Source organism: Ambystoma mexicanum, chromosome 1q (genome assembly GCF_040938575.1).
Source record: "Ambystoma mexicanum isolate Mex_15411 chromosome 1q, UKY_AmexF1_1, whole genome shotgun sequence".
Classification (NCBI taxonomy): domain Eukaryota; kingdom Metazoa; phylum Chordata; class Amphibia; order Caudata; family Ambystomatidae; genus Ambystoma; species Ambystoma mexicanum.
This window is the reverse complement of record NC_090922.1, coordinates 1,191,906,206-1,191,928,148: the sequence shown is the minus strand read 5'-3', so window position 1 is coordinate 1,191,928,148 and position 21,943 is coordinate 1,191,906,206. Positions and strand designations below refer to the sequence as shown.

At 44.1% G+C, this 21,943-nt stretch overlaps 1 protein-coding gene across 1 annotated transcript in view; it reads left to right on the top strand.

Moving 5' to 3' along the window:
* Positions 1 to 21,943, top strand: part of LRRC7 (leucine rich repeat containing 7) — a 3,010,809-nt gene that overhangs the window by 305,027 nt on the left and 2,683,839 nt on the right. The window lies entirely within an intron of this gene.

Here is a 21,943-nt window from a genome sequence, read left to right as displayed (position 1 = left end):
AAGGCCACGAGAGGATGGCTGAGTGTCTTTGCACGATAAAATGACACGAGGAGGAGGACAAGGGACTCCAACCCCCAATTCTAGGTTATAGCACCCAAATACTCTGGATTTAAGACCTCTGAATTCCAAGGTCCAGCCAGCCTCAGGCCACTGATCATAAACCTGTTAGACCCCTGATCGATCAAGCAAGGTTAGAAAGCAGGGCTTTCTTGCCTTCACTTTTGGGTCACATGATGTGTGCTGCGAGGTGCAGCAATGGATTAAAATATACCCCAGAACGAGGTTGGAAGACCTTGGAGAGGTGCCGTTTTGTCTGGGATTGAGTGAAGTTTGTGAGTTAGTAAGGCCTCGGCTTTTTCAGGTGCATTGATACATAGAGATGTATTGTTTTGTTTGTACATAATTACCAATAAGCCGCCACCCCATGACCAATGACGGATGCAGCAGCACCCACGTGGAAGAAGATGGACAGAAAGGGCTTGGACCAATGGCCTGGCATCCCCTATGGAGCAGGCTGTCCATGTATAGAGTCTCACCAACCAGCCCCGCGGGTTTCTACTGTATGTGATGATGTCACTGATGATGCGATGTACCTTCTTAACATGTTGTTCATGTAGATTTTGGACGAACGTTCCCTGGCAGCAGAGTTCTTTGTTGGTGCTTTCCATTTTTGTGTGGAAACTAACCTTGTTATCCTTGCAAGAGGTGGATTGTGCCTTTTTCCCTAGCGGGTTGCATTTTCTTCTGGTGTGAGAGTCTAGGGGAAATCCTACACATCTTGCTTATATTAAGAATAGCAAAACTAAGTAGTACATTACTGAGATTGCAGATTAGGCTTAAATCCCACCTTCACCTCTTAACCAAGGTGTGTGATCCTCAGAAAATCAGTTAATCTCATATTGCCACCTGTCAGAATTACCCAACCCTAAACATTTTAGAATGTTCATCCCCTGAGGTATGCTCTTCAAAATAGTCCTCACTCATGGTTTAACTGACCATATTATTGCAACATATAGATTAATAGTGACCATTGATATGTTGCAAACTGCAGCCATGTGTTTCTTTGTTCTGTAATGGCAGCACCAGTCAACCATGGCCTTCCTATCTCAGTCTATATCTGGAAACGAAGCATGTTCGAATGCGCACTCAACACCTAAGCTTTTGTGTATGTACATTTCTCATTGCTTATTATCTGTCTCCTGTATCCATGCTTGAACACGTTTACATTCTATGAGCTGCTAATCTGAGTGTTTTGCTTTTTCTGGTTCATGGCGCCTTTTTCATATGGCTACTGATCTGTGTCCTGCCTTTTATACAACAGTCCATATACTTCCTCGTGGCTGCTATTATTAAAAAGTGTGCTAGATCACAACTACCGTGCATCGTGGACCATAATGTTGCCTGTGAAATGCCACTTTTGTGTTTATTCTCATTACAGTAATTCTGAAAAGGGTAAGGGAACTGTAAGAAGTACCCATGCTTATTCTAATCTCAGAGGAGCAGCAAAACAAGCGATAGGTCTTGATCACGACGAGAGGTGGTGAGGGGCACCACCAGCTATTCTGGATCCCTTCACTACTTTGGTTGAGTGGGGGGGGGGCAAAGGGCCCTGTGCCTTCGGCCCCAAAATTGCTTAAGATGGCCCTGGGGGTGGGCCGGCTGCAAAAGGAAAGGGGAATAGTTCCCGTTATTCAATGAGCTCCCTGAAAGTCCAATACGGTCAGATGGAGTCACATGCCCGGTGCGGAGACCAGTGCCCCTGCAGAAATAGACGCAGCCTGTGGCCTAACGCCAATGGGTTTCCAGGAATCTCATCTTCAGACAACCTAATAAGGCGTCTTCCAACATCTTTAGAGTATGAGAGTTAGTTTAATATATACAATGCATCTTTTAATTTGTTTCTTGATGGTGATTTCAAAACTCTCTTGGCTACTTTGTGTCGGACCGACAATGAGACAGCTTTGTTATTTCCTGTATAGTGGAGAACCCTCACCTGATTTTGGAGTTTGTTGTATTAAAAGTTCCCTTTTTACGGACCTTCCTCACTTTACATGAAAGCCGGTGCTTTTGTTGGAATTGTTCCGTCATAAACAGTATCTGCCATGATTTTCTCATGGCCTTGATTTCCTGGACGGTGCCATAGAGAGGGAATCATCTATAAAGGATGGTTGAAAGACGCTACTCAGATTTCATATAGGTTTGAATCCATTGTTTCAATTAAGGATTTCTTTTAAGCTTGGGAGCTGGTCAGATAGCTCAGTGCTTTATGCGCTAACTGCTGAGGGCTGTTGTGTTTGCTCTACTATCTCTGGTACCAATCCCAACAAAGCATTACTCAGAATTAATTATCAATACTCTGAGCATGAGCGTTTCTAAAACTAGCATCTTTTGTGGTATATGAAAACAATGTTTTTAACATTATGTCTTGTAGATTGATAACTTTTAATAATGTGTAATACAATAAAGGTGCCTTCCAGAGAAGAAAAGCAGTTTTACAATGATTGTGAAATCATCACCAATCAACATAAATCTACATATTCTAGATGGATAGCTCACCATCATGGACCCCTTCATGGATAGCTCGCCATCTACCCAGAGACCTTTAGATCCGTTTTGATTCCATGTAGGGACTGGCTTTCAGCCAGCAGGGGCTGGCATCTGTGCTTGGGTTTTTGCACTGTTGGGAAAGGAGGGATTACGGTAATGGTTACCGGGCCAGTGGAACATCAGCAGTTTGCATTGTCAGTTGGGATTATCCCTACATCAAGACAACGTGTTACTGGGCATTGCGCGCATGTATTGTCACAGCCGCCATTAAACCATATTCGTACAGATGAAATAGTGACATTGTTACTTTGCACAGCCAACATGCAAGTGTTCTTAATCCTGGCCTCCATTTATACATCTAGAATAACGATGTTTCCTTACTGTGCCAAGATTTGCATTATTAGAAACAGTAAACAGGAGTGCGGTCTTGCATTAGCGACACTGGGGTTATGGGGCACAGCCAAGATGACTGTTCTTACATTGCTAGCACTTTATATAGCCCCACACCCTGCATAGTGAAGACTTCTCACAGAGGCAGTATTGACTTTTTTGGGCATACGCAATGTGAGTGTGTGGGCAATAGTGGCATATTGTGGCACAGCTAGCATGACATGGCTTTCTTACATTGACAATAGCACTCATGTGTTCTTACAGTATAAATACTGGTATATATTACGGAGACCAGTCACCAGCATCACACAAATGTGTTGCATAATGCTCTTGTGTGTACTGGCATCTACTGGAAAAAACGATTATAATTTTAATGATTTTCTTTTTACCCATGTATTAACAAAAAAGGGGCACTGTAAATAAATTATTTGAACCCATTGCTTAAGAAGCCGCCTTACACCCACCCCTTTTGCTTGCGTTTGGGTTCCATCATTATGCTCGTTGCTTGCTTATCATTGGGACATGTTTATGCCCCGCACGATGCACCGCTGCTAATGGATAGCCCTCCTTTCTCCTCTTCTTCCAGCACACCCTCCACACATGTAGCAGCAGCTTCTTCCCTCCTTTCTCTGCCCTTGTATATGTCTTATTCATGCAATTAACTCTGCCTCTGACACTTGCTTGCTCTTGTCAACCTTTACTCATAGCCCTTTCCCAGACTAACCTACATGTGCACCCACGTCTAACCTTCTTAAAAACACCTTCTCTCCCCAACTGTTTATGAACAGTCACCACCTAGAATGCAGTTTACACTATAACTATCCCTCGTACTTATTTTAACACGTCCTCTGTGTATCTCTCTGCCATTCAACACTCTTAACTATGTTAAATATTAGTTTTAATTCAGTCTTGCTCGTGGCCCTGCTCAAATCGCTGCTGTTCATGTTTTCAATTGTACTAATTGTGCTTTTTCACCTTTACTTGCAAGCAAGCTCTGGTGAGGTGGTGCCATACACCGACCACCCCCCTCCCCCACTGCCTGCTCTTAAATCCAAGATGCTGGGGGACTCTTAAGTCTTCTTCAACCTGCTCCCTTCATTCCTTGCGCTGCTCATTTCTGGCAGAGACCGAGCGCTGGTTGTTCCACACTGCTCGGTACTAGCCTGCCCCCAGTGTACTGCGTCTTTGTAACCTTCTCATACCCTTTAACAAGCCTGTAGGAACTGCTCAACTTTTTCATCACTCCACCCACAGGAGCCACGTGACATAATCCTCATCATAAACTTTATTTTGCTATAAAATTCATCAAACGTATGAACCCATTTTAAAATACAATATACAAATGTTAAATTCATAAACCTTCATGGAGTCGGAACGAATGCCGCTGATCATCTGTTGCATTCAACAATATTCATAAAATATACATACCAATATACAGAAGACAGTAAAAGCGGAACCATTCGATAACAAAAATGTTTTGTCAAAAATCACAATTTGTCAAATACACCCATCAAATAAATCCATCTTCTTGGCCAAAAAGGAGATGCATCTTGTCTGAGTTCATTTGGCTTTCACAACCGCAGCTAGCTCTCATCCCCTCTAATCCTTTAAAGCCGTAGGCCCTCATTACAAGGTTGCCAGTAGGCCGCCGGTACTACCAGCAACCTCGGCTTACCATTTCCACTGCCCGATATATATTACAGGCAGCAGTGCAACGGTAAGTTCCCATTCCCGTGGAGTTCTTTAGGACTCCACGGGAATGGGAACAGTGAAGCACCTGCACCGTTAGTAACTGTGTTGGTGCTTCAGTGAATTATCACCCGTTAGAGCCCTGAACTACCGTCGGGACAGGCCTGCCCGTATTTCACTTCCCCTGCCTACAGGAGCAGGCCAGACCCCGGCATGCTCATAATTTGGGCCATAGTGCAGTAGGTCTGCAGAGCCCATGCTATGGCTGGCTCTAGAATAAGTTAAATATACGAAAGGGCCCGTCTGCACTGAACAAACCCTTGATGTTTCAGGATTGGCATCTCTGTAGACTAGTTCAATTGTGCGTATTTAGGATTAAAGAAAAGTAAAATGATGGCAAAACGGGTGCATGCCGATGATTTCATCTAGCTGTATTTGTATTTGTATTTGTATTTGTATTTGTTTATTTATAACGCGCAGACCATCAGGCCCGGAGGCATCAGGGCGCAATTTGTACAGGGTTGCAAGAAAAGAACATACAGGGAGATAAATTACAAAAAAGTATAACAATACAGCATAATAACAATCTTAATAATTACATATCTTACACATGGTACAGTGTCCCTAGGCTCTGCAGAGGAAGTATCCCTGAGGTAGTTGGGAAAGGTAGCAGACCGGAAATCGTGCAGGGGAACAGGCGGGTTGGGTAAGTAGGACCGATGTCTAACACAACTATTGCTGGTCAAAGAGCCAAGATTTGGTTTTATTCTTGAAGGCGTTGAAGGAGTCTTCAGCTCTGATGGCAGCGGGGAGGGTGTTCCAAAGTTTGGAGGTTAGGACAGGGAAGCTAGTGCCTCCAGCTTTTTGGAGCTTAAACCTAGGGATAGTAAGGCAGCGAGTCTGAGCAATTCTTAGTGGTCGGGCAGTGGAGTGGCGCGAAAGCCGACTGCAGAGATAGATCGGAGCCTTGTTGGCTAGGCATTTGTGCGTGAGGGCAAGCGTTTTTAGGGAAATTCTCTGCTTCACGGGTAACCACTTAATGCTAGCTCTGGCTTCTGAGATGTGGTGGTTACGAGGGATGTTCAGAGCCGCTCGAATTGCATTGTTCTGGATGGTTTGGAGTTTGGACAGGTTTTCTTGGCTGGTGCCTAAATATAGGGCACTGCAGTAATCTATTTTTGCCATGATAAGTGTTCTCGCTAGTGTGACGCTATTGTGGGTGGTGAGGAAAGGTCTGCAGGCTGAAATGAGTTTGCACGTGTAGGCGGAGGTGGATCTGACTGCATTAGTTTGTCTTGACAAGGAAAAGGTGGAATCCAGGTAAAAGCCTAGTGTTTTGGTGTCTTTCGAGACTTGTATGGAGTTGCCGTCTATGATGAATGACTGATAGGATGGCTCCAGTTTGCTCAGGCGTTGTGAAGTACCCAGAATAAGTAGCTCCGTCTTATCGTCGTTCAGACATAGCTGGTGCTGGGCCATCCAGGCTTGGATGACCAAGTAGACGTCATTGAGGGCCTTGGTGTCAGCAAGATAATCACCCGAAATGGGAATGAGTATCTGGGTGTCGTCCGCATAGTTGGTATAGGAGACACCCAGATAATCGAGCACATCGAAGAGTGGTTTCGCAAAGATATTGTAAAGGGTAGGAGACACGCAAGAGCCCTGAGGAACACCGCAATGAATAGGGGAGGGAGCTGCGGCAGCGGAGGGTGCAAAGACCCTCATAGATCTGTTGCTCAGGAAGGATTTGATCCAGGCCGCTGCGGAGGGAGAGAAGTTGGCAGCAGAGTGGAGGTGCCTGCAAAGGATCTGGTGGTTAACCAAATCAAATGCGGCGGAAAGGTCGAGGAGTAATAGCATTGCTAATTTGCCCTTGTCCTTCAGGACTTCGATCTGGGTTTTTAGGTCTAATAGAGCCGTTTCGGTCCTGTGTCTGGGCCGAAATCCGGATTGTCGTAGACCTAGCAGATTGTTTGATTCAAGGTAGTTTTGGATCTGCAGGTAAGCTGCACGGTCCAGTATCTTCAGCAGGAATGGTACTGTAGTAATAGGTCAGAAATTCGTAGGTATGCTTGGGTCAAGGGAAGGTTTTTTTAGTAGCGGGATCACCCAGGCGTCTTTAAGGTTGTCCAGGACAATACCTGTTTCAAAGGAAGAGTTAATGAAGGCTGTAATGAATGGGGCTAGGTCATGGGCGAAGTCCTTAATGATGGGCGCTGGGCACGGGTCACCTTGGCAGTTGGAAGGTTTCATCCTGAGGATGATATTTTCTACTTCGATGATAGTGAGAGGTGCGAAGGTGAAGGGTTTGATGTTGGCAGAGTTGGAGAGGGTGGGCCTAGTGGGGGAGGATGAGCGGTTGTCACGCCTCAGGCAGTCCTGCTTATCTTTTATTTTAGATTGGAGCATAGAGATTTTGTTTAGGAGGGCTGCTTGAATGTTAGCACACCATTTGCTGTCTTTTGTGCAAGTGTCTGGCGGGGATACTGGGGTTTCGAGCTCTTTTAGGACTCTAAAGAGTTCCTTGGAATTAGAGTCGGCTTGTGTGATACGATTATTAAGCGATTCTTTTTTAGCAATGATGATGGCGTCTTTATAAATGAGGGAGGCGAGGAGGAAGCCGTCTTTATGCTCATCAGATGGGTGGCTTTTCCACCGGTTTTCCGCGCAGCGTTTGGCTTTGCGAAGGATTCTTAGCTGTGGAGTGAACCATGAGTTGAGGTGTGCTTGTGGTTTAGCCTTTCTAAGTTTAATTGGTGCTCTTTGGCTTTGCGAAGGATTCTTAGCTGTGGAGTGAACCATGAGTTGAGGTGTGCTTGTGGTTTAGCCTTTCTAAGTTTAATTGGTGCTAAGGTGTCAATGGCCGTGAGCATCGTTTGGTTGTAGATGTCTGCAAGGGAGGTGGGATCAGAGCAGGCGTTGGTCGCCGCATTAAGAGAGGGGAGTAACAGTGGGAGGAGTTGTTCTCTTGTTATATTTTTTTTATTGCGGGTGGGGAGGGCTGGGGCTATAGGTGTTGGGGCTCGCAGGGAAGCTTCAATGTTAAATGTTATGATGTGATGGTCAGACCATAAGCATGGGGAGTTATTGAGGACCTGGATGTTGCAGTTGGAGCCGGCTAACCAATCAATGGTCCTGCCTTTAATATGGGTCGGTTCTTGTAAGTACAAGGTAAGGCCAAGGTCAGTAAGAGCATACTCCAGATCAGTTGCTACAGGATCCTTAGGGTCGCCGCGACCAAGATTGAGGTCACCTAAGATTATTGTTTGGGAGTTGTTGACTAGGTAGCTTAAATATGATTTATAGTCAGCATGTTTAACCTAAAACATGTCAACTATGTTCCTGATGGAGGCATTGAGATGCAGATTAAATACATGTCCTGGCAATTGAGGATATAATTGGCTCTGTTTATATTTTTACAAAGTTGAATATAGTCTCTTCCCTCTAAATATTTACATTTATCAAGCAATCTAGCAACCTTTTATCCCTTCCTGTAATAGCATTGCTAGAAGTGTACAAGTATGAACAGGTGATTGAAATGCTCACGTCTTTAATGTAATCTAGCCATGGTAATCTCTTGGCAAAACCCCTGGAGTAGAAGTCAGAATTTCCCCCCAGGAGAAATAGATCAAGGGATTGTTCCACAATCCAATGGACGCCAAGTGTGAACTGGCTTAAGCTTCAATTCATCTAAGATATGGCACTGGTTTAAAGAATTACGACCACACACTGCCACTCTCATTTCCCTTCAACCTTCTCACCCCATGTCATTATTTAATGAATTGTAGTGTGCAAATTTCACACCTGAATATGTCAGTTCGGTTGTTGAACTATGTGCTCACACCCTCAAAGTTCCCATCCATAAAGTGCAATGACACAAGGTGTAGCTTGATAAACCTGTAGAGCTGCCTGACCAGAATGCATGCCCATAAAATACAGATGTTGAAGAATTGCACTGATAGCCTGGGCATGGCAGTGATGTGTTAATTAATATGAGTGATTCCCCCCCCCTACGTTTTTCAGGAAAGGCATTCCTAAATAGGTCAATTTCGTCACATGCTTACACTTTTTCGGTTAAGGAGAATATGTTGTGAGATATTTCTCTGCACGACAACGATTAGGATTTTTGGCATGGTTGAGTGAATTAGCAGTTCCCTGTCCTGCATAAATGCAGTATATTTTTTTCAATTAAGCAATAAAGAGCAACGGGTTACTGTATTGTCTGCGTAGCTAAGGATGGGCACTGGCCCTCCCCACAAAGACAGACTATCTAAACCCTCCTTCATCAGCTCTTCTTGAAGGAAGGTGGTTTACAAATTGAACTAGAACACGCCCTTGTTGATGCCCGTTGTACTGGAAAGATGGCCAGTACGCTCTCTGCCAAAACCAAATCCAGCACAATCTTCTGTGTCCTGATGAAGTTGCAGAATAATTCTTCAGAGTGGTGGAGGAATCTAATGTGTCCCATAACCTTAGCACACTCACCATGCAAAATGCAGGCGAGGAGGTCGGGTATAGAAGCCAAACAGTCGGAAGAGATGTATTACCTGCTTGCTTAGTCCAATTCCTTCACTGAAACATTCTTGGATCTCTACCAGTATGTTATTTGTGGAGACCTTATTCACCTGTGGATCCTTAAGTAAAATAGTTTCTCGAAAATGTTGGAGGTGGCATCAAGGACGGATATGGAATGGTAATTTAGCAGGGGTTAGATACATAAACCAGGTAGCAATGGATCCCGCTGTCCACAGTATGTTTGAAGTGGTCCTTTGGTGTTGCATCTGGGCATGGCCTTTTGTATGAAGATTGAGATGTAATACACTGATAACCTCGGCATCCTCAATTAAGAACTTGCCCTTTGCAGGCATCCTTCTCTCTCCTGCTTCCACCACATCAGCCAAGCTTGCAGCAAATCCTTCCCTGCTTTCCCTGACCACACACTGCTACTCTGGTTTCCCTTCAACCTGCTCATCCCATGTAATTATTTTCAACTCTGCATCCCAAATATTACACACACGCACACGCGCGTGCGCGCACATGCATGTCCCCAACTGCGCCACGGTCTGAACATCCTTAGTGGGAAATTCCCATGCCTCACTCCCTTCGGGCCCCACTAAATCTCATTCCACCACTGTTTCCTATTTCTGCAATGCTCTACTCCCATTACTTGGGGTATTGTGTTCCTCTTCTCCAGCTCTTCCCCATCTGAAAAGTACACCACGCAGTGATACGGGTCTGCTTCAGCCTGCACGTTGCAATTTTACCAGAGGTCCTGCACAATGATTTTAGCCAGGGTTGTCCAAATCCAGGCCTTGTGGGCCGGAAACCTGACCGGTTTACAGGATATCCTTCATTAATATTCATGAGTAAATGTCCATACATTTAGAATCAATGCAAATCATTGCAAATGATTTTAAATATATGGACATTTTCTCATGAATATTAATGAGGGATATCCTGAACTTGGACATCCCTGATTTAAACTGATTCAATCAATCGATGGTTATTTCCTCAGTTGATGACATCAGATTTCTATCATCGCTGCATATAGATTGCTTTTTATCAGAGAGGAATATTAAGGGAAACATTATTAAAAGTGACTTGGGGGGGAGGGCGTTACCATGACTCTGATAGACTGTTGATATCGTGTAATTGGTGAGTTTAGGGCCTGGGGCCAGTTGAGTAAAACGAGAAACCTGCTGCTACCCTTGTAAATCTCTTAGAACAGTGAGTACCAATCAGTAGGAAATCGTGAACTGAACCGAGTTCTTCTTCTCATCGCGTCATGTTTTCATTAGAGTGACTGGAACGTCTGTGCACTTCACCCAACAGCACGCCACGCAGCACGGGTTCCGGGTAGCCCCGGCGCTCTGTCATTTCATCAGCATGGCGGTTATTAATGTTCTCTAGGTGCCGAGTACAAGAATGGCAGGTCAGCTGACCTCTCCGTCAGGAGGAGACCCTGCACACTGCGCAGCCAGCCCCTCTGGAAGGCCATTAACTGGTGTGCCGGGAAATTACCGGATTGTGTGTGGGCTTTATGTTCCCGTTTGCTCTGCATTAAACCAACTGCATGCTTGCCATGGCAACCACCGAATCAGGCGGGTGCATTTAGTACTTCGGTGTTTTTAACAGTTGCTTCAGAGAGCCGCACAGCCACCTTGCATTCTCTGAAGGCGTGTTCAAGCCTTTTGTGTCGGGGTCAAAGGCTGTTCGCAGCAAACAATCAGGCTAACAGCTGCAGTGTGAGATTCTTTAACTTGACACATTTTATCACTCAAAGATGGGACACGCTATCAAACATGAACTGTTCACGTTTCCTGCCAAATTTAAAACCAGCCATCAACATGGTTATAGTTTGCACGTGTGTTGTCACGCAGTGCTTAATTATGGCGCATCAACATCGGGTATTGTATAAAGTGGCATAGTGTGCATACACACATGCCTACAATGAATCTGACAGTGGAACGATTCTTAAAAATGGGGAATTCTGGGGGCCGCATTGTTTCACCTGGCAACACCATGAAAGGCACAGGCTACTCTCTGGTCCCGTGTACCGCTTGCTTAAAAGTGGTTTAGCCTGAATATTGCAGTATTGCTCGCATCCCTTGAAATCTCCTTTCTCAGTGGCCTCGGCCTAACTGTTCATTGAGCAAGGACACGTGGCCAGGAAGCAAACCCTGGCTTCTTCTGGACCCCAGTCAATGGGCCATGTCCAACATTCACAAGTGCTTTAGAATGTAACGCAAATAATACATTTTGTGGATCCAGGAATTGATAGTAAACACCGTGAGCAGGCAAGCGTACTTTTTCCTAATGCCTGCCATCCTTCTTCGGAAGTTGATTGATCGATCTTCCTAAAAACCTACAAACGGACCTACGTAAAAATGTATGCCACTGTGCTGCAAAATGTCATGTCAAGCCCGCTTTAGTTACATGGAAACAGCTCCCTCCATTAAAGCAAAATGCAATCAATCATACAACTGTTAAAATTTCGCAGAAGCACACTATGCTAAAATTCAGCATGCAGCTAAATGTAATTCATAACTTCAGTATGTATTTTAAAATAATTAGTTAAAAAGGGCCCTACTTCAAAACATACGAAAACCCCCTGCTTCATTTCAAGATGCATGAAGGCCGCTCCTGCCTAATCTAAAGTGAATCAATCCCAGAACTGACATCAACGTTGTTGTGCCTGAGGCGTTAAAATCTTGTACAGGAGAACAGCAGGCCCTCTGCCCCTCCTGGAGAGCACCCGCACTTAACGGCGTGAACTGTTGGCCAACTATTTGGCTGCTGTAGTATTTAGGGGACGTATAATCAACCTAAACCTAGTTGGAAAAGATTTCAAATCCACCTCTTTAATTCACAATGGAAACAGTTCTGGGCCTGGTGGAGATTGGAGTGGCAACTAACTCCTAATTAAATTGATTAGTTCAGCAGTTTCTCTTTGTACAGAACTCAAGGAAGCGTGATTTCGAAAGCCCCCTTGGTTTGGAACCATGCTGTTCAGATTTGTAAACAAGGATTCTAGGCCTAGAAGGTCGAATTGCAGTTTAACATAATTCAACCAGTATTGGTATAATATAGTAACATATTGGTTAAAAGTTATTACTTTAGCTATATGACCAAATAAAATGAAAAATGATGATAATTACAAATAATTATTCAACAAGTCCATGTATAATATACATCGTCTGATCCCCCTGGGATAATCCATATAGAACACCATAGGAGAGGTGGTTTCTACCCAATGTAATTGGCTACAGATCCCAAAACCCAGCTCACTGTTGAGTGCAAACATGGGGGCTGAGTGTAGGACACGCAAAAGTCATCTCGGAATGTTTTTTCAGCTAGTACTAGAGGTTTCCTATTTGTATGAACCAACACTCCTATACCATTATCTGCCATTCCCACACTTTAAGCTGCTTAGTGCTACATCATAGCTGTTACCTGACAACTGCCAGTAAGTCCTGCAAAGCAAAATGTGGATGAATTGATTTTGTTAATTTGAATAGTTTGCTTTCAGAAATGCTTAGCCCGAAGGAGAGCGTTTGAAAAGGACATACACAAATAACAGTTGTCAACCCATTCCACGTTTTTTTTTTTAAATTAAAAGTCATCGGGTATGATGGAATCTGTCTTGACACCACAGCCAAGATCTTTGATTTTGTGGTATAATTTATAGATATTTGCTGTTCATAAATGGGACGTACATGTCAATCATTGACTGTTGTGCCTTGGGAGTATGACAGTAATACAGCGATGTCGGTGTATTATAAAATTGGATACGATTTCAGAGCCGCTAATGGTACATCGCTGACTTTACTGACATGTTCCGGGATGTTGTTAATGTACAGGTTGAATGCGCCCTCGTCCCCGATGCCCCTAGTCGTTGAAAGGGCAACATTAGTTCACCTGTTCGTTCACATTGTATACCAACTAACATGTCTTTATGAACGTCCCCAATTATAGATAATACTCGGGGCCCTATTCTGAACACATTGTTAAGGACTGAAAACAGTGTAGAAAGCGTTTCTGACATTTTCCGTACTTAACACCTATTCTGAAGGTGGCGTAATGATCCAAAGTCAGAATGAATGCACCTTTTTCGGAATATGTGCACCAGTTACTAGGATGGGCGATAAACCATCCAAGCAAATGGCACTTTCATAATCAGTGATTTTCTTTTTTTGATGTTTTAGTTTGGTGTCAAACTTTTCCATCGTTGTGAATTGGATATGTTGAGGGGAGACAGTATGAGATAAAAAAAAGAAAGAAAGAGCAGTCTTTTGGTGTGATTCAGGGTTTTCTTCCGTTGAGTTCAAGGATGCTGGAGAGGAAGAGGGAAATTGTGTATATGTATTTGTTGTTCTTTCCACTGAGGATGGCAGCCCATCTTTCTTCTGTATTCATTTGTTGCGATGCGAGATTGAAGTAAGAGCCAAATTGCTTGCGTTGAAGTGCGAGGGACTGACATTCCATAACCAGGTGGAATATGGGTTCCGGTGTTGATTGAGCTTTGCAGAAGTTTTGTGATCTGGCAATCTGTCTTGTTGTGGCCAGATGAGAGTTTGTTGGTAAAATGTTCAAACGAATTCTTAGAAATGTTGATCAGATGGTTTGTTCTGGGAATTATCGCAAATACGGCTGTGGTTTATGTATTTTTCTGTTGTCTTTGTTACATTGGAGGGTCTGTTTGTAGCTGTTTCTTATTTGAATGGTTCTGATCCAATTGTTCTGTAAGAGTTTGGTTTTGGCATGTTGGGGGCGCATGATTAGGAGTTCTTCGGATATCTCTTCCTGTTCCATTTCTTTAATGATAGGTTTCCATTTTTCTAGCACCGTGTTGTTAAAGGTGTTTGGTTGGGTTTTCAGAATTTGAATTGCAGCAGTTTTCTCGTCAGATAGTAGTTTTCGTTAGATGTCTAATCTTTTCCAGCATACAATGGATCCAATAGATTGTGTTGCTAGTTCATATCGTATTCTCGGCATTGGATACAAGTGTGGGAGCTGGAGAATCTTACGCCAAAAGGTTGACTCAAATTTCATCCAGTTTACTTTTTCAGTATTCATCATTGCTTCTGTTCCGTATGTTATTATCGGGATGTATTTTAGTCTGTAATAGGCAATGATTGGTCTGAATGAAAATTTTCCATATTTTCTATGGAGTGTGCATCCTTGGCATGCCAGTGTTTGTGCCTTTTGTTCCACTTTATCCAGCCATTGTTCTTCAGTCTTGGATTGGTTGATTAATATGCTGAGGTATTTGAATGTTGTGACATTTTTTAATCGGATTCCACTGATGTTAAATTGTGGTTGGTGTGTTGTTTTTGATTGTGGTTTGGTTAGAGTCATAGGGCCGCATTACAAGTCCGGCGGTAACCGCGGCGGTAAAACCGCCTGGTTACCGCCGGACTCGTATTACCATTCCGCCTCCGTGATTCCCGGAATTACCGGGGCATTACAACCCCAGTTTTCCGGGAATCACAGAGGCGGAATGGTGTAAATCCCCATTCCCATTGAGTTCTATGGGACTCAATGGGAATCAGGATCATGGAAACACCGGCAGCATCTCGTAATGCTGCCGGTGTTTCCTCGTCCGCCTGCATGCGGGAGGTGTTAAACCCGCCAGGTCAGACCTGGCGGGAACATCACCTCCCGCCTGCAGGGGTCGGGATCAGGCGGTCCGGAAACAACGGTGGCGGCGGGTTTACCGCCACCGTTATTTCCAGACCGCCAGGGTCGTAATGAGGCCCATAGTCTTTGTTTTTGAGATGTTGATTGTTAGCTCGTTGTTGTTCATGTAGTTACTCAGTGATGTCAGAGCAGCTTGTAGTCCAGATGCAGTTTGTCGAGCAAGATGATGTCATCCGCGTATGCCATAACAGGGACAGGTGTTGAATTTATTTTAGGTGGGTTAATTTAGCTGCTGATCAAATGCTGTTCAACGTCTGATGTAAACAGATTGTAGAGGGTTGCTGCTAGAGGGCATCCTTGCTTTAGGCCGTTTGATGTGGTTATCGGATTGGTGGTCATGCCTTGTTTTGTTAGTCTCACTTTTATTGAAGTTTCTGAGTAAAGTAGAATAATTGGTTCCAGGATGTTCGGGGGAATTACCATGCTGATTCTCGTTGCACTCCTCCACTGTAGCGAAAGCTAAAAACTGGTGGCCGTTCACTATCCTATTTCGTGGAGTTCAGTTCGCTGTAGCTGTCATGGATAGCATCGGGTAAATATGCCTCACATATTTGTGCGTGTTGCGCGTACTACAGAAAAACATAATGAATGATAGATACATCTCACTCTGGCAGCCTGCCTTGGGCCCTCTTCCTTCGCCTTCGTGCAAGGCAAAAGACCTTGGTGGCGTCTTCGACTCCATTCTCTCTTTCTGTCCTCACATGTCGGATGTCCCAAGCAGTCCCACTACTAGATGCATCTCCTCAAAGGGACTCTTCCCTTTATCACTTTCCCCCAGAAGATCACTGGCTCCAGAGCCCTGGTTCTCTCTAGGCTGGACTACTGCAACAGCCTCTTTCTAATTCTGCCTTCCTCTTCTCTCCGCCCTATGCAACTAAGCCAGAACAAGACTGCAAGACTTATCAGGCCACAACATGGCACTGAAACAGCTTTGATTGACCTCAAAACTAAATAGACGACCTTAAAGACAAAGGAAACTCAGCACTCCTACTCCGTTTGGACCTATCGCCGCCTTCGACCTGGTCGACCATAGGATCCTATGCAACCACCTCGCCACTACATCACACTTCTCACTGGAGGCCACAGCTTGGATTGAATCATTTCTAAGCAATAGGTCGATGAGAGTGTTTTCGGCATCTACGGTTGCAGACCCGATCCATATTACATGCAGAGTCCCACAAGGAGCATGTGTATCTCCTTCTAGCCATGCCGATCAACATCTCCAAACTTGGGGAACAATATCGCTCCTTTAATATTGACGGCAACATCATAAAAGTCGCTAGTGAAGTAAAAACACTAGGTTTCTAATTAGATTCCTCTCTCAACCTGAGGAAACAGGTAAGCGCCACTGCCTTGGCTAGTGCCTATACATACAAACTCATCTGAGCTTGCAAATCCTTCCTCTCTACAGAAAGCTCTATCACCTTGGCCAGAGCCCTAATATTATCAAAAATCGACTACTGTAACAGACTATATCTTGGGACCAACAAATAAATCACTAAAAAACTGCAGATTCTGAAAAACAATGCTCTCGGGACAGCCTTGAGCATTCCACAAAAACAACACATCTCTTCCATAAGAAGAGACCATAACTGGCTCTCCATCAAAGAAAGAATCCATCTTAAAACAGCATCCCTTACCTATAAATGACTCAACAATGCTTCCCCACAATACCTCTCTGCCAAATGTCCCACTAAACAACACGCCAGACTTACCAGATCAGCTAGTCTGAGCCTTCTACAGGTGCCCAGATACAAACTCCAAAAAGCCAGTGGGAATAGTTTCCCGGTCCTGGCTGCCCAACTGTGGAACTCTCTCCTCTCCAACTTCAGAGCCTATCAATCCCTCTCCAGCTTCAGACACAACATGAAGAATTGGCTGATCAGAAACAATGACCCCTACTAATACTTCAACCTGTACCATGTGTATATACCTTATCCTTCTACTCCGCATGTATTATAATTACTGTACAAATTCTGAAACTGCCCTTGTACATATTGTTATAATTTATATTATCTAGATCACCTGTGTAATTAAGATACTTTATTGTAAAGTTTATCCATGCCTGTGTAACCAAGAATTTACATTATCTTGTACTGCGCCTAGATACCTTTGGGTCAGGTGCACATTATAAATAAAAAAACATACCAAACTTATCCTTGGCCTCAAGCCCAGGGACCATGTGTCATGATCTCTGCTTCCAAAAGATCAGGACTTGCCCGACTCCCTTGGAAGCAGACCCATAACCCCGGTTCCGAGTGCCAGCCAGTCCCAATTGGGACCTTTTGGACCCTGTCCTGGCGCCAGTGGCACCAGGCTCATAAAGATGCCCAGTCCCAGCGCTGAAAGCGCCGGGCTCATAATGCTTGGGTGGACTTACCTGCAGCAGACCATGCTGCTTACTTACCTGCCAGTTGAACCCCTGATCCTCTTCTGTTTGGGACTACTTTTCCTGTTGGGTGGGGCAGGAGCCACTCCCTAGGTTCAGAACACTGGAACTCTTCTGGAAAGCAGGAACTCTTTTCTTACCTAGGCGTGGCTGTGGAAGGAGACACCTAAGCACTATAGGAGGCTATTTAAACCACACCCGATGGATGAATCTTGCTTTGCGTTATTCTGCATTCTCTGCAGCAGAACGCTCATCGTGTCTTCTGCTTCTGATCCTGGGCCTAAGGGAACAAAGGCTTACCATCCTGGAATCCAGTCTTCAGCAGCACCTGTAAAGACAAAGAAAGTACAGGGTAGCACTACGGTCTTCAGTGGCAGCGCATCTCTTACCTGGTCCATCGGATGTCACCAACGCCTCGCTCTGCATTCCGGCATCTGAAAGACAAAGGCTTACCTACTCTTCGCATGCTCCGGAGGTCTTCGCACTGCATTCCGGCATCTGAAAGACAAAAGCTTACCAGCTCTTTGCACGCTCCGGAGGCCTTCGGCGCTGCATCCCGCATCTGAAAGACAAAAGAAGGTGCGTTTAAAGACATCGGGCAACTTTATTACTCACGTGCCATGACTCCTTCCCACGCCGAATCCAGTGGGTATTCCAGCACCCTTCAGCTTCTCTAAAGCTCCGAACTTGTACCTGCAAGATAAAAGGGACAGTTAGTGCGCATCGTGAAGCAGGCTACAAGCGCTTACTTACGTGCTTCCAGGCGCTTCTATTCCTCACGCGGGTTCGATCCTCAACTCTCATCAGCCCGCCACCCGCCATCGCCGGAACCCTGCAAAACAAGAGATATCATTACAAAAGACTTTTAAGACATTTGAAGTGCCCAGAATTTACTGTTCGTGCAGTTAACGACGGACAGCAGTCCTCTGAGGTCAAGAGGCCTGCACCCTTATCCAGTGAAGAAACTGGTTACGGCACCCTGCCCCGAGGCAGATGGAGAGCTCGGCGTTCACTTACCTAAGACATCTTACTCTTCGAGTCAGACATACAGTGCACAGAGGTCCAGCCCAAAGAGCCAACCGTGTGTTACACATCACCTTTGAAGATACGGCATTCACCCAGTCAAGACCGGCGCCTCTGCGGGAATCAGGTGAGCGTTACACCATGTCTCTCTAGCCCTGAAATCTCTCCACTGGCTCCCAGTGGCTGCAAGGATCAAGTTCAAGACCCTTTGCACTGTCCACAATGTTTTCCCGGGCTGGATCCCGCACTACATCCAAAATACCTTCCTTCTCGAGCCCTTCGCTCAGCTACCTCCAACTCTCTAAGGGCCTGACTCTTCTCCAGGCAGAGAGTGGGGAATAGATATCTCTCCTCTGGAATGGCCACGCTGCCACTCTCAAACTTGAGCCTGACCACCTGAAGTTTCGGAAGCAGCTCAAAACTTTCCTCTTCTTCTCTGCTTTCTCTCTCCCTCCCCTGCTGACCTACCTGACCTACCTGTCTGCTGTACTGACTGGTTGCTTGGCTACCGTCAGAGTCTCACTGAGTACCAGTCTCTTTCTTGATAACACTTTTGTACAGGCGCGTTATAAATGACTTATCCTATCATATATATGTATCATAATATGTTGTGATAGTACTATGTATGCAAAAATGTGTAGTACTTCTATAATTAATAAATATTGTACTCCATTATGTGAGATTTGAAGGGTTTGTTAGATTTGTGTTGTGTTTCTTGTTTATAAGTAACATTTTAAGTTTCCGTAGACAGTACAGGTCGTGCCATGTTATTGGCAGCACTTTCGTTAAATTGCGATGATCTCGCTATTTAACAAAAATGCTGCCGAGATATGCAATCCGCCCGTTATCTATGACAAAGGCGGATTGCGGTCCGTGCACTATCGTGCACTGCGCTGATGCCCAGGCCCACTTCAGAATTAGCATGGTGCCTGGGCGTCAGGAAAAGGCACAGTGAAGCATGCTGTTTAGCACACTCACTGCGCCTAGATGTCTGGATCGGGGTCTGAATACGGAACCCCTTTTATGTCTAATTGATCCCATAGAACCTGTCTCTTAACACTGTCCACTGCACTTGAAAAGTCTGTTAATAACTAGTACAATTTAGAACAATTGTCCATACTACCTTTGCTAATCCACGGTAGTCCAATAGCCTGGAATACATTAGTCTCCCAAATATTTTGGATACTTTGTCCAATGATGATATCAGATGTTTACCTTGTTACCTTTAGCGCTGTTTTTGAAGTTGGCAAAATAATAAAAATGGCTTCCAGCTCAGTGGATTTTGAAAATTCCTGCATACCGCATTACATCTACAGGTCAAAACTGGAGCCAAAAATGAAGACCGTTACATATATATGTTGGCTGGGAACAAACCTGGCCCAGGATGTTTGCATTTGGCTCCAGAATTAGGGTGACTTGATTAAGACCAAAAACCAGATGAGATGGTCTCCCACCATTAATTTGCAAGTCAACAGTGTCATGAACCAAGGAACATGATCCTCAAACTGCTTGTTGCCTCCATAGAGTCTAGAAAATGTTTAACCTAATCTCACCCTTGAATGTTTGTGGTTACCCTCTTATGGGCCACGCTGGCAGTCATTCCTGTTGCCACCGGGGACCAAACTTGCATATGTCTCTGCCTGCAATGACTTCAGACAGTGCCTCCCTTGCTTGGTCTTGCTGATTGCTTTTTTGCTTTAAAAAAGATTTAAAAATATATATATATTCTCCTGCTTGACGGTATATTAGCTATACCTCTGCAAAATATCGATTTCCCTGAAACCTTGTCCTTTCCAATGTGGACAAGTCAGAAATACTCTGTTTGATTTAAGATTCAGCGTAGTATGGGTCTTACATTTGCAACAAAATAGCCGGGCCTTCAAATGAAGCAACACACTGTGTCCTAAACCACGTATCTCCTAGATCAGTGTGTCCTTTTTACAAAAGCGAGTTCCATGTTATGGGTTTGCATTCTCTTTCAACGCCTGGCTTGACCACGTTGTTAAACCCTATTTGGTAACAATAAGAATTGCAAAAATGCTCATCTTAATGTTTTTTGGGGATAACTTGGCAAGTTTGTCATGAATGAGGCTACAGCTTTGTATGTTCATCTGGATTGATGTTTTTAGAAATATGTCAGTGATTGCAAAAGGGCCCAGGGGTCAAGTTGTGGGCCCACCCCTTGCCGTATGCTAGCTAACTCCCCTGAAAAAAGTGACATTGATATTTGGGGCCTCAATGCCATACATGTGTCCATAAAGAGCATGTGAGAATTTGTTTAAGCGCCAGCCACATGACTTTTCACTGCATTTACACTTGCACCAATGCAATTGGGCATATACTATTGACTGTGCACAGTGCACATATGTATTTTTATGAAGATCAGGTCTTTTCTTGTAGAGTGAAGTGCTCCTGGGAATATCAAAGTGCTGCGAGCAGTGCCTCTTGGGTGCTCGTGGACTTCTTTGCTGCAATCCATCAGATGTTATAGTTTGTGCACAAGGGTTGGTTTGTACTTCAACTTTTCACATATTCTCGTGGTTCTTCTATCTTAAAACACCAAGTGAAATCAATTGATCTTACTTGACTGATGATGTCAGTTCTCCACTGGGTATTACAATTAAAGAGAATGCCCCCAAACACAAGTCCCAAAAAAGAGTTACATGGCTCCCAGTAAAATTTATCTTAACAATTGAGCTCTGCTCCTCTAGCAAGGGGGTCTCACACAAGACAAAACACATGAACATTTACAGAAAGAACAATTTACAAGGCTTGGGCGTGGAAATGAACAGTTTTAGACTTTTCGTTTTTTGAGCATTTTTGGCCAATAGCTTTTCATGCAACGGCTATTAAAAGAAGTGTTTTTCATTAAAAATATATTAACAAAACACAATAGGGAATGTATGTTTCAATTTTCACTTACATTTCCAATTTAGCTTTAGCTAGGCTACATAGTTTTAGTCTATGGTTTCATTAGGGGAATTGGGCCTTTGGAGGGAAAGGCAATGGGAAACTCACACAGATGCATGGAACGCCACAATAAAAACCATCACAGCAGAGCGAAGACATGGAACCTTGCATAAACATTTCCAAGTAAATGCTGGTAACTTGACAACATAACATCAAGGGCATCTAGTTCATCTGCAACAGTGTCAGTGTTTTTTGTTGGCCATGCAGAGGTTCCAGTAAATATGTCAGGGATATTTGGAATGATAGTCTGGGTACGTAAGGTGGTGTGAGCACTTTCATCTCCAAAAGAGATCTGATTCCTATCAAGCCAATTGGAATACTAACACTGTTGGCAATATGGCCAGCAATGATAATCAATTCAAAAGAGCTTACATCTCCGAGCAAAGTACAGTACAGGATTCTCTTATTTGCTAGGAATATGACCTTCTTTAAAAAGCAGACTTCCTCCTTACTGCAAACTTTTGCCAAGTTTGAGTAGTGCAAGGATACCTGGATTCACACTTAGGGAGACTTAAGTTAGATGTATTGTAAGGGCCCGTGAAGAAGGGCATTGGCACATCTAAAAGCATTCACTTTTTAGGATAGATTATTTTGAATACTTTATAAAGTTGGTATTGGAGTCTCCTTTTCATTTCCATATATCTATTAACTTCATTAAGAATTTAAAGTTATTCTTCAATTTAGTACTTTTATTTGGTGACATTACTTTTGTATTTCATTTAAAATGTTATTTGA